The sequence below is a fragment of the Morus notabilis genome, unplaced genomic scaffold (assembly GCF_000414095.1).
Source record: "Morus notabilis unplaced genomic scaffold, ASM41409v2 Scaffold451, whole genome shotgun sequence".
Lineage (NCBI taxonomy): Eukaryota > Viridiplantae > Streptophyta > Magnoliopsida > Rosales > Moraceae > Morus > Morus notabilis.
In genome coordinates this window covers 150,907-164,682 of record NW_010361080.1, presented here as the reverse complement: position 1 = coordinate 164,682, position 13,776 = coordinate 150,907, and the positions used below count along the sequence as shown (strand labels likewise).

Below are 13,776 nucleotides of genomic sequence, written 5' to 3'. Positions count from 1 at the left end.
TGAAATTATATGCCTAATATTGCTCATTAGTCCACAAACGAAGCATTTTCCCTAAGAAACTGAATGAAATAACCTTCCTATATACAAGAAAGATGTGAAACCTTGATGAAAATGTTGATCAGGGCAAGTCCAAAAGTGAAGTTTTTTACCTTGTAAGAAAACAAATGGTCTCTGTGTCAGAAGCAAGGCGAGCAACAGAAGAAAAAGAGAAAGAGGAAGACGAAAGGGGATGAAGCTCTTGTCGCTGACAGTAAGAGCCGCTTGGAGAGAGCATTAGCGTAGAGGAAGATAGAGAGAGGCAGAGAGAAAGAAAGAGTCGGAGAGAGAAAAATTCAAGAAAACGACAAAATACATAAACAAAAACTTTAAACAGTGAAATGTGAGTAAGTGCACAGTAAGCAAACTTTGCTTTCTCATACAGTTACTAGTGGGAGCCCACGTACTTAGCACGTGTGAGGCTCAATATGAGAGTTAAATTTTTTATTTAAAGACTAATTTTGAGTTCTTGAATTCCATTATACTAAAATCAAAATGGAAACAGATGTTCTGTATTACAAATTGTATCTGCCTGCCTTCAAAAAGGGGGAAAAAATGGTATCCTCCTCAATCTAAATCACATTAGACATGTACACTGAGATGACTAAAAATCAGTACCTCCACTTAACTACATGAACTAAATTTTCTGCTATGAGGAAAATCACGTTAGACATTTCTTTTCTTTTTAACCTTTTTCTTTCTTTATTTTGTTTCAAAACAAATGAAAGCTAACAAATAACAAATGAACACTCACTGAAACAATTTAGCAAACACTTACAGCAAACCTTAATTGAACCCAAAACACATACATAACGTTGACATCTAATTCAAATGGAAATCAATCATAACTATCCTACTCTCTTTCAATAAAGTTTCAAATTTGTTCATGGAGTAGAATTAAGAAACACGGTAACCCAAAATAGCTAAATGCATTGTGCTTGATTTCTAGTACCAAAAAAAAAAAAAAAAAACACACACACACACACACAAGAAGGAATTAGAAAATCTCACCTTTGAAGCTGTTGGATTCGAAGGCACCACTTTCATATTCTTCAGCTTCTGACAACAAGGAGTATGAGTGAACTTTCAAGGAATATTGAGCTGGAGGAATTTATCTTTTGGTTCTTGATATTTCTGCAAGAAATAACAATTTTTCAAATTACTATATATAATTATCCCAATTAGATCTAGGCCTTCAGGAAAGTATAATTTCGAACAGAACCGTGTGAAAAAGTGAAATCTATATAGCCGACCCTAATTAAGTTAGGATTAAGGCTTGTTGTTGTTGTTGTTGTACTATATATAATTACCCATAATGAAGTACTCATAATTTGTCTCAAATTACTCTTTTCCTCAAGAGACAATGAAGCAAGCAAAATGGAACAGGATATACATATCTTTATAGTTAATAAAAACATCATGATCGTTGCATCCATTTAGGTGGGAAAAGAGAAGAGAAAAAAAACAAAAAAAAAAGAGTGAAACTATGTTCCTAATATTGCTCATTAGTCCACAAACGAAGCATTTTCCCTAGGAAACTGAATGAAATAACCTTCCTATATACAAGAAAGATGTGAAACCTTGATGAAAATGTTGATTAGGGCAAGTCCAAAAGTGAAGTTTTTTACCTTGTAAGAAAACAAATGGTCTCTGTGTCAGAAGCAAGGCGAGCAACAGAAGAAAAAGAGAAAGAGGAAGACGAAAGGGGATGAAGCTCTTGTCGCTGACAGTAAGAGCCGCTTGGAGAGAGCATTAGCGTAGAGGAAGATAGAGAGAGGCAGAGAGAAAGAAAGAGTCGGAGAGAGAAAAATTCAAGAAAACGACAAAATACATAAACAAAAACTTTAAACAGTGAAATGTGAGTAAGTGCACAGTAAGCAAACTTTGCTTTCTCATACAGTTACTAGTGGGAGCCCACGTACTTAGCACGTGTGAGGCTCAATATGAGAGTTAAATTTTTTATTTAAAGACTAATTTTGAGTTCTTGAATTCCATTATACAAATATTATTTTATTATTTTTATTTTCAATAAATAAATGGCGAGTAAAAAAAATAAATTTATTTTGTAAACATGATAGGACTATGTTACTAGGAATAAGTATTCTAACATAATCAATTCATGGTCATTACAGAATGAATTCAAGCAGTCCCAAATTTTTATTGCCTTACAAGTCATGAGTAGCATGTTAAATAATGAATTTTAAATGGCGGACATCACATAACTAATTTTGAATATTCATATTCTTGTGTCATCTATGGGTCAAACAAAAACATTCGAATTTTTATAGTAACATCCAAGATTAAACCAAAAACCAGTATTTAAGTCATTCAAAGACAACCATTAAAGCTATTTGAAGGAAAAAAAGAAAAAAAAAAAAAAAGAAACTTTCACTCCATGGCAAATGAACAGTGACACGTTAGTCCTCTAGAAGTGTCTTTGACAAGCGCATTGAATATGCAGATTGAGCAAGAATATTTTATAATGGCATTAAAGAAGTATGTTCGGTCAGCATATTTAGCATGCATATTCAATAAAATCATTTTAATAAGCATATCCATTAATAAGTCAATTAGATAAAGCCATTCAGCAAACATTGAATAAAATCATATAACAAACCATTAAGTAGACCATTTAGCAAACCATGAATAAAACCATATAGCAAACCATATAGAAAATCATTTAGGGAACTAAAAAAAATACTAAAATGTATAACTTATTTGCCAACATATAGAGAGGAAGAAATAAGAAATAAGCTGAAGATGCAACTGCAATGATAAGGGAAAGGAGATAGAGTGGGCCTTGCGTGATCAGATGTGCAACAATCTTGCTGTCCCAACTGTGTTCATTGAATAAATGTCAATCTGGTTCTAAAATTCTTGTCATTATCAGGGAAAAAAACACAACAATCAACATAAGAATTGCATCAGTTTTATGCACTCCAATTTTAACATATGACATTATGTATTTTTTCCTCAATTGCTTTTTTGATTTCATCGTTCTAGTCATGATATGAAACAATGCTAGTTATGTAAAAAAAAGAAAATGTAACCTTCTAATTTCGAAGATAAAATGTCTACACTAAAATTGACATTCCAAAATAGCAACAGCAATGAAAAAAGTTCAAAAAACTGATAACAAAACAAAAGCAGCTTCATATCGCAAATGGAGTTAAACGCCCGAAGATTTTTCCCTTTTTTCTTAATTTTAAATTACAAACATGTAAATCAAATCTGTAAATTGAGAGAAATAGCAGTTTAACTAGTATGACATGACCTGTAGTTTAATGGGCTTAACACGTGAATTACCAAAAACAAGTTTAGCCTCAGAATTACCGTGCTAAATAAATACAACAATAAATAGATTTTTTTATCATCAAGGGATAGTATTACCCAATTTTTATTCCATGGCATTTGTATCGACATAAATTCTTGACTCCACATCAGCTGTACTTGTATAATCTCTTGATAACAAGCGCTTGTTCATTGAGCTAACTCCATGGTGGTAAGGCCACATGCCACAAGCATGCTTGTCTTCCCTTGTATGGTTATGATCACCAATAATAGCAGAAAAAATACCAAGCCTATGAAAACCTCCTATTATCATAACAAATTTATAGTGTTCGCAATACTTTTGTTTAAACTCATATTGAATGAGACTATTATTGAGATAATAAACAAAAACAAACAAAACAAAAAAATCAGAAGCAAAGAAAGGACAAAATATGTTATGGATTTAGAATTAGGAATAAAGCAAAACAATACAATGAATGTAAAGATTAATATAAAGGTGTACGGCGTAATAATAAAGAAGAAAAGAATGGTGTGGTTGAATTTAATATGTATAGAAAAAACATCAGCACATGCATTTATTGATTTTAATATCAATGAGAAAGCATATTAAAGCATATATAATATCAATTAATAACAACACTGTTTATGAAGATATGGCTAATTAAACATGAAAGGATTGTAATGATCAATTAGAAGAGAATTAAAATTATGAGACCTTACAAAGTTAGATAACAATAAAAAAAAAGTGAAAGTGAAATCACATTGATCGGGATGAATTAACACAGACATGGAAAGCAATCAAAGTTAAATATAATAGATTTCATGAAAATCAATAATGTGGATTAAGATCGAGTACAAAATTAAAAAACAATCACAAGCGTTTAAACTAACAGATAGTGAACAACTATAGTAAAAAAACAAAAAAAAAAAACAAAATCCTATGAATCACAAACCAAAACAAAAGATGGAAAGAAGAAACAGATCTTAGAAAGACAAGGATGTACCTTAGCGACATTGTAATATCCAAATGCTGGGTTCTTCGCCAACGAGATTAAAAAAGAAACATCTTTAATAGTTTTCAAAAATGAGAGATATACAAAGGAAACATATGAACCCACCATAATTTGAAATACAGTTTAAACCATTACAACAAACTCTTTTAAGACTTTTACGGATATTTTCTTTGTCCAATTAGAAAACAGGAAAATAATAAATAACATAAAGCGAGAAATGTCACGAATAGAATTTCTTCTTAAGGAGCATATGTAAGAAGAAATAATCAATGCTTATGGTCATAAAAACATAATTAAACCTACATCTAAACTCATTAACTAATAATATTATAGTAGTTTTGTAGAAACAATTTTATGCAATAAAGCTATTCTACAGACCAAACCTCGATAGAGAAAATCGAGTAGAAAAATACCAGCAAAGAAAGAAATAAGGGGAAAAAAGGCACTAAACTACAAAATTACTTAACGAAGGGTTTGAACAGTAAAAAGGGAAACTACAGTAAACGCATTACAATTTCGTATATATAGATAGATTTTCTCACATATTAGGCGGAAATTGCAAATCACAAATCCTAGTAAATAATTTTAACGCCCGACCAAACAAAACAAGAAACTGAAGAGAAAAAAAGGGCATAAAGCTGTTTCTTTCAAGCATTATTGTGCTATCAATTCAGCCAAAAAAAAAATTTATTGTGCTATCGTTACTTTCAGCCATTACAATTAACTTTTAACTGATGAATTCTAAAAGATCTTACCATACTAAGAGCAAGTTTCACCCTACAAAATTTGCATTTTATCCAAAGGGCCCCAAAGATAAACCGACAACAAAAATGACATTTCTTTTCTTCAAATTCAAAAGTTGTTCTGTTAATCCACAAGTAAAATCAAAGTAAAATAGTAAAGCAGCCTAAGTTTATAGTTCAGACGGAGAGCCAGATGAGAGGGGAGAGATGAGAGAGCGAGAAGAGATGAGCGATTGTCGAGAGAATGAAAGCGAGAGATGAGCGAGAAAGAGAGAGATGAGAGTAAAAATAACATACGCCCATGCACCTATAATATTACACTGATAAGAAAAAATCTTGACAATCTAGTCATCTATACGCTACTCATCTAAATTAAAACTCTTTATCATTTGGTTATTTGAGAGATTTTCATATCTTCTGACCATAACAACACGATATGCCAATTGAATGAAAAAAAAAATCAATAATAATAATTTGTAAATATTTACCTTGTTGGTAATATTGTTGGAGAGCCAATCCAGCCCCACATATACCCCTCTCAAGCTACAAAGTTACTTTTCATGACTCCCAACCATATTAGAAAGTTGGCACAGGGACTAACCAAAATAATAAATTTAGTAAGTTGGAACAAAGGGCGGATAATGTTAACCATAATAATGAATTAACGATAATGGTTAAGAGTCCAAAACCAACTAGTAATTTGCATAACATGTGTCACAAAGCATATTACTGTTGTGTGAATAAAGCAAGATGCTATAAACAGGGAATATATTTCAAAAAGAATATAAACTGCAACTTAAATGACATCAGCTCATACCAAAAAAAAAAAAGAGCAAAATTTATAAAAAAAAAATTAAACTGTAACATTCACAAAACAAAAAGGAACAAAAATCAGAGGGAAAGAAGTCTATATTTGATCTCCAAGTTCGAAATTTAACTTACTTCACAGGCGCTCAAAAGATGCATTACACTATTAACATCACCAATAACTGAGATTCAAAACCCCTTCTTCTTAGCAAAATAAATGAAGTACCAAAGTGTAGACAAATTCTTACTTACAAAATTAATATAAGACTTCAGAACTTTAAAAGATTCTAAAAAAAAAATCAAAAAATCAAAAAATCAAAACAGAGGAAAATTTTATTTCTTAAGCTAAATTCTGAATTCATAATTGTTTCCAATGAAATTTAAAAGAAAACAAAATGATCGGAGTGTTGTGCACAATGAACTTCAGATAAAGGAAAGAGCAGTAAATACACTTGAAGAGCTTAAGGGTTAAACAACAAACATAAAGCAAGAAAAATGAGTTGTAATTGATGGCATAGGGACAACAACCCTTAAAAAACTATTTAATGGGAGGAACAATGCATGTCAAACTCTAGAAAATAAATGGAAGGACAAATTATACCCAACTACAACAATTATAAGTATTTCCAATATGGTGTTTTTGACAGAGTTCTTATTTCGCTTGATACAATCCCTATATTTTTGGTGCAAGAGAAAAAGGGTGAAAATTCAAATGTTAATAGAGGAAGGCCATAGTAGTAAGAGAAAATCAAAGGGTTGATGTGAGTTCAGTGATTGAACCCACATAGAAAATGAAGTTATATTACCCATTTAATGAAATGAAATCAGTCTAGGAAAATTACAAAAGGAACAAAGCTCAAATTCTAACAAACATTCATTTGGGCAATCAAAAAGATAATACACTCAAAAGGTAGAGAAAGAGATCAGAGTGAACACGATCATCAATATGAGAGCAAGCAACATACTATCAGAATACTTGTTGTGGATGCAATTGCCAATTAGTAGTGCAATAGTAGCAATAACTATCTTGCCAGCGTTAGGTTTAACCTGCAAAGGGAGCATAATTATTACCAATCAAAACATTAACCAATCAATCATCATTACCTTATTCTCAACAATAATAAAAAAAGAAAAAAAAAATTGTAGAAGAACTGTCCACTACACTTACAAGTTAAAATATTCGACAATATCCAACATTTGCTGCCTGAATTTTCCAAGAAAAAAAATTTTAATACCTCTCCCAGTTAAACATGATTAGATATTACATGTACGGATATATTGTCGAATGACAAACATGCTTAAAATTAATAATGGGCATCACAAGAATTCCAGAACAGAAAAGAAAAAGTAATAATCCTCCTGCTTATTCATCAAGACTCTGTCATCAACTTAAAACATAAAAATCTGAATTTTTCTACACAATTTCAGCAACTTAAATCTCATGATTATCATGATGAATCATCATGAAAATTCCAGACGTCAAAGAATGAAATAAAAACCCTAAAATTACAGTGGCAAATCTGGCCACATATATATAAACGTTGAGCTTCGTTTCTTCAAATAACTTCATATTTCCACAAGCTTTTGTGAGAAAAATTCGTTAGTAAGGTATTAGTTTCTCTATGTACTAGGTTTAGTTTTATGAGTGCTTTCCAGTTGTAGAAAATTGAAGAGGAGATATGAAGAAGAAAGACGAATTGGAAAAAACTGGAAGTGATATGAAACTAATCCAAACTCAGCTAAAGCGGTGGCTAACTAAGCAAAAAAATTGAAGCAGTGCATTTGTTAATCACAATTTCCAAATATAACCTCATGAGAATATCCACTAAAAACAAGTAAAAAGATTGAAAAGGAGGGGGAAAAGGGCAAAAAAAGTTAACAATGAGCACCACTAAAGAGATTTAGTAATATACTAGGAAAAGAAAGCACATGCAAGCCACGTGCATTTATGTACGTTAGAACAATTTTTGTTTCTTATTAATTAAAAAATCACATTTTAATAACTTAAGAAGATGATACAATAACCTTTTGTCGAAAGATTATTGAAAAAAAATTTCAAACTCTCGTTCTCACTAACATAAAATGTCTTAACAAATACTTTAAAGCAAACTTATATTGAACCAAAATGACAAAGACCTTTAGCAAGATTCATCGATCAAAGTACCAAACAGATGCACCAAACTTTGTGTACCTGTGAGACAATTACAAAATAGCACCTTTTAAGGAAGAGTTTTGATTTGTAGACTTGGTTTGGTTGAGAGTTTTTGCAGTAGAAACAAATGCAGACATCAATCTGTCACACAATATATAAATAATGTAGCTATCACAAAAAGAAATTTTATAACTACGTTTTTTAGCAATTAAAATGCATAACTATTACGAACTGAAATTTAGTAATAAAAACAAGAAAAAGGGAGAAAGAAGAGAAAAGAGGTTCTTTTTGTTTCTTTATAAACCAGAAATACCAAAAAGGGGTTCACTTCCTAACACTTTCTCTAGTTTAATACCACTCCTAACTTTGTTACATAGAAATCAATTTCACAAGAAATGAGAACCAAAAAAAAAAAAAAAAAGACTGATCCAAACCAGCCATTTTCTTCCCGTTCTTGTCAAACCACCTCAATAAAAAATGCACAGTAGAAATTGCACGTACAGCCAAATAACATATATCAAACACAAACAAACAAACAAAACTTGCGCACCTCATAGGGAAAAATGAGCATTGTCATCTCAATGACACCAAGTGGTGTGCCTAAAATCAATTGCAGACCAGTTCTAACTCTGACTTGAGGCATATAAAATCTAATATACAAAAAAGAAATAAAAAAAAAAAGTAGTCATACAACAGTAAAAACCAGGAGAAAAGGAATGTGACTTGAAGAATCATAAATTCAAGGATCAACATAAACTATGAGGCCCACAACAATATCTTTTCAAAAAAATAAAAACAAACGATAGCCAAATCAAGAAATTTTGTCAAACACAAAAATTATGAAGAAAAAAGGCACCATCTGCAAGTAAGAAACACGTTGAAGGAACTGATAGCGAAAAAATACAACAGTAATTAAACACATTGAAGGAACTGATAAGGAAAAAATACAACAGTAATTTTCACTCAATGAAGAAACTAACGCTTCAGGTTTTGACAACAAAAAAGGAAGAAAAAAAAACGCTTCAAAGTAGGAACTGGTTAGCCCAAACAAAAAAAAAGAAACAGAGAGAGACGAAAATGATTATGACTTTGAGAAACACAATCAAAGAGAGATCAGTCGATTGGGAAACATAAGTAATTAAAAAGATGATCAGAGACAGTAATTATTATGAACGTTAAAATTCACTCAACAAACTGACATGAGCAAATGACAATGTATGGAGAATCTCTCAATCCAATCTCTCATTCAATTTTACCGCACTTTCTCAACAACCAAACACTCCCAAAAAAAAAAATGGAATCAAAAAATAGAGAAGTAGAGTTCGTCACCAAAATATAGAAATCGACATCATCAATCAAGTTGATGGGGATTTGAAATAGCAAAACAGCGTCGCTAGAAGACATTAAAGAAGAATCACCCAAAAGCATCATCTAGGACCCAAGACTTTTCAGGAATGCACGGCGGAAAAAATCCACCTCTCTTCAAAGCAAGCAAATCCCTAAAAGAAAAAATCGTTCAAGTGAGTAAAAGTGAAACCCAGATCTCTTCTCTCTCTCTCTTCAATATTTTATTCAATATACATATGGTAGATGTCAGTAATTTAACTCAACTAAAAGACAACTGTAACTTACATAAGCTGAGCCATCTAGCAATGCGAAGCATTCAAGTGAGTAAAAAGTAAAAAACAAAAAGGGCAAAAGTGGAAGAAAAAGATTGAACACCACATGCCTGCTTTGAGACTTAGTACATAGAGATAGAAACAAACGTTGATTTAAAACAAAAAAAAATCAAACATTCTATTCAATGGAACTTCGAAAGCGCTAACCAAACTGAAAGAGCCTAAAAATTTTAAGAGAACTCAAAATTGTACAGCACTAAACCTAAAATACAAATCATGTGTTGAGCAAAAAATACAAACTATGCATATCAAAACAATTTTGGTGTGTTTTGACAAAAAGGTGAATGCTTGGTCTTTAATTTTCATGTAGTTTAGTAATAACGAGAATTCTTAGAGGATGTAGGTTGTGCAAAACTCCACAGAGCATCAGTAGTTCTAATCCTTATTTGTATCTATCTTCTTCATTTTTTCATAGAGCATATGGGCATATCTAACAACAAAGAATGTTCCAAGTTATTCCAGCCAATATGGACGACTAGTTATAAGCACATGCTCCGCGTGTGGATGCTCACATGCTCCGTGCGTCGACGCTGTGACCAATTTATTGGAGCAAAAATGAAAATCATATTGTACTTTTATAACACATTTTAGAGATTGTAAATATATATAGAATGAAAGAAAGATGAAGATAAGTTTTGTTTTTGTTCTACGATTATTTAGCATTTTGATCGGCGAAGGTCGCACCAATGAGTAGAAAGTTAAAAAACCATTTGATGTTTAATTTTCAAACAAAATTAATGTGTCGAGCATAACTATTTACATCGAACGTTATAGTTACAAAAGTTGGTTGAGCAAATATACGAGGAAAAAGTCAAAGAAATATTCCTAAACTCTTTTGATGATGAAATTCAGTAAGACAATCAGAACTTAAATTCTTTCAAGACAAGTTCATACTAATCTACCAGAAATTTCAGGATGAAAAAAAAAAAAGAAAAGTCAGTAATACAGGAGTCAAACTTAGATTTGAGGAATAAAAGGACATGTATAGAGAAGATATTTCCACAAGTCGCCCTTTTGAACTACATGTGCGCTCCTCTTTAACTTTTCTGCATAATCTTGTTCAACTTTCTCCAACACTTTCAATGCCTTAAATAATTCCTAAAACGGAGAAACATCTTTTTCTTTCCTTCAGTCAGTTTCAAAGAATGGAATCTGTTCATCATTAATTCAAACTAAGATGAACAGAGAAAGAGACACCAAACTTAAGCAGTCAGTGGAGTAAGAAATCAGTTTCTATTTATCATAGAGCACTTTTATAGCTGAATTGGTCAGGAAAATAACTGTAACTAAGAGGCTGAATTGGTCAGGAAAATAACTGTAACTAAGAGGGGACTAAAAATAAAAATTAAAAAAAAAACATAATAACTCACAGCTGTATGATTAACCAGTGTCATTAGTTGTTGTATAGTTGACTCTGCATTGAAGCACTTATTTTTAGCATGCTTCATGACCAACCTATTAAAGCAAAATATATGAAGAAGAAACAATCAGAATCTTACTCAAAATCTTTGGATGGAAAGAAAATCTTAAAGCAGAAAAAAAGGATATCTTAGATATTACTTTAAATGGAAACCCAACAGTTCTGTCTCACATGCAACTTGCACAAGGCCTACAAAAATGTAATATATATCATCACAGCAAAGATATCACCATCATTCTTCACACTTCATACATCTTAGAGAGAACTAAAATAATTGTGCACATTCATGTTAAGGACCATAGAGCACGAAGGATGCAAATTTCCAATAAAGAAGACTGTAAATGTCCCTTACTAGCTTCCAATTTTGAAAAGGAAGACGCGAGCCCATTATTGCTAGCATGACCAACGACATGTACAATTAAAAGACATGCATTAATTGATACAAAGCAAAGGAACAGGAGAAAATTTGAAGAAATATAAATGATTAAAAGGGTAGAAGGAAAAAAGCAACGCTATAATAATACTATATCTATACAACCTCTCTAATACCTAAACCAGAACAACCATTGTCCAGAAAAGACATTTGGCTCATCTTCTTTTTTTTCCCCCTCTTTATCGCTTGATCTAATTTCAGTTTCTAAACATACCTGTATTGTTTCTTGGGGTAGGATATAAGTTTTTGTTGTGAATTCATATGGGCTAGTTTTTCTCAAGAATTTCACCTTCCTCTCAAGTTTTCCTATACAGCCTACAGCCAAGTCTTCAAAGCTGTGAGATAGAAGATCAATGATCAATTCCAAAAACCTTAAATATAAAACCTAATCGCCAAAAATACGTGGAGTGTTGATAATTTAAAAGAACCAAATAAAATCAAGCAACAGAAGTGTTCAAATGAAGATATAATTAGACAGAAAAAAAGGGAAAGAAAAGCATATGACAAAGACAAAATAACAAAAATGACTCGTTCATTACAATACATAGTAGAACACGAAATGGCCTAATAACTTTTTCATAATGAATCCCTAAAACAAAGTAAAATTTGAAATTGAATAGAATTTATGACAACGTTAATTTGAGGGAAAATATGTAGCTAAGCCAAATGAAGAAAACCACTACAAAGTATAAACTGCAGCAAATTAATTATATTGACAGTAAGAGAGAGAGAGAGAGCCAACCTGTCAAATGCTTTAAATTTCTGAAATCAGGATATCATTTTTTTTTCCTTCGACATAGTATTACCTGATTTTTATTCCATGGCATTTGTATCGACATAAATTCTTGATTCCATATCAACTGTACTTGTATAATCTCTTGATAACAAGCGCTTGTTCATTGAGGTAATTCCATACCGGTAAGGCCACATGCCACAAGCATGTTTGTCTTCCCTTGTCTGGTTATGATCACCAATAATAGCAGAAAAATATCAGGCCTATAAAAACCTCCTATTATCATAACAATTTTATAGTGTTCGCGATACTTTTGTTTATCTAAGACAAGAAATTATAAACTCGAGACATGAAGATAAAATGTAAGATTTTCATTGCAACCCCATACAGAGCAGAGCAGAATACAAGAATTTGCGTTTGTTTCGTAGCTTAAACTACTGTTAAACTTTTTTGCTAAAACGTTTACGCTTGCAAAATTTAAATTTCCTTTCAAACTTATGAACCAAACAACCGATAATTTGAAGAATCATCAGAAAATTTTTAAAGAAAAAACGACCATCCAAACGAAAGGGAAAAAAAACATATGAAGAAGGAGAAATAACCTCCATCAAAGAGGGAAAACCCCATAGATGATCGAAGCCCCCAAAGAGTTTTTTTTTTTTTTTTTTTTTCATTCGTTTGACCCACATCAAAAAGGGAAGAAAAGAAAGGCCATAAATTATCAAAACCCTTAAAGAAATCTTTAAGAAGGATGCATGATAAATATATTGAAGATACATTTGAGAAAATTTGAAGAAGCTACATTTTTAAAGGGAATGAAGATACGATCCTCACCTCGGGAGACTCAATCGAGCGTGCGAGTGCCCGCGAAGCTGCTTCCTTCCGAGTTCGAGGCGAGGCAGGCGAAGTGAACTCAGTGAGTTAGGGTTAGGAACACGGGGGCTTGTTTCTTCGTTAGGGCTAGAAGAGAGAAAGAGAGCGAGAGTGAAGGTTAGAGCGCAAATCATGAGGGGGAGAAGAAATTGAAGGAAGGGGAGATAAGTCTCGGTGTGATCGAGAGAGAGACACAGAGACAGAGGAAAGAGAGAGAACGTGACGGTGCTGTGATTGAGAAAATTTGATAAAAGAGACCGAAAAAAATCAGAATTTGAGGAAATAAATCAGTTTTTTTATAACAAAAAAATGATGACGTGTATCTTACGTGGTAAAAAATGGGTCCTATTAGTCCTAGGTCATTTTTAAAAATCTCATTCCTCACAAAACTGACCGCCGCTCGACCCTCTCTTCCCCCCGAAATTGACCGCTCGACCCTCTCTCTCCCGACTGAGCTCTCTCACGACCGACCACCGGTTTTTCTCTACGATCACTTCTCGCCGACCACCGGCTTTTCTCTCTGATCAATCACCAACCTCACGACCGACCGCCGGCTTTCCTCTCACCTATTTCTCTCTCTCTCTCTCCGATCCACT

The 13,776-nt window shown here is 32.4% G+C and overlaps 1 long non-coding RNA gene across 1 annotated transcript; it reads right to left on the bottom strand.

Annotated features, from left to right (window-relative positions):
* Window positions 1-11,117: 11,117 nt before the first annotated feature.
* Window positions 11,118-13,428, bottom strand: LOC21408499. Its single transcript, XR_002902250.1, has 4 exons — window positions 13,142-13,428; window positions 12,381-12,531; window positions 11,789-11,909; window positions 11,118-11,176 (listed from the first exon to the last, which is right to left on the bottom strand). It is a non-coding gene; the product is annotated as an uncharacterized LOC21408499 (long non-coding RNA).
* Between the last annotated feature and the right edge of the window lie 348 nt (window positions 13,429-13,776).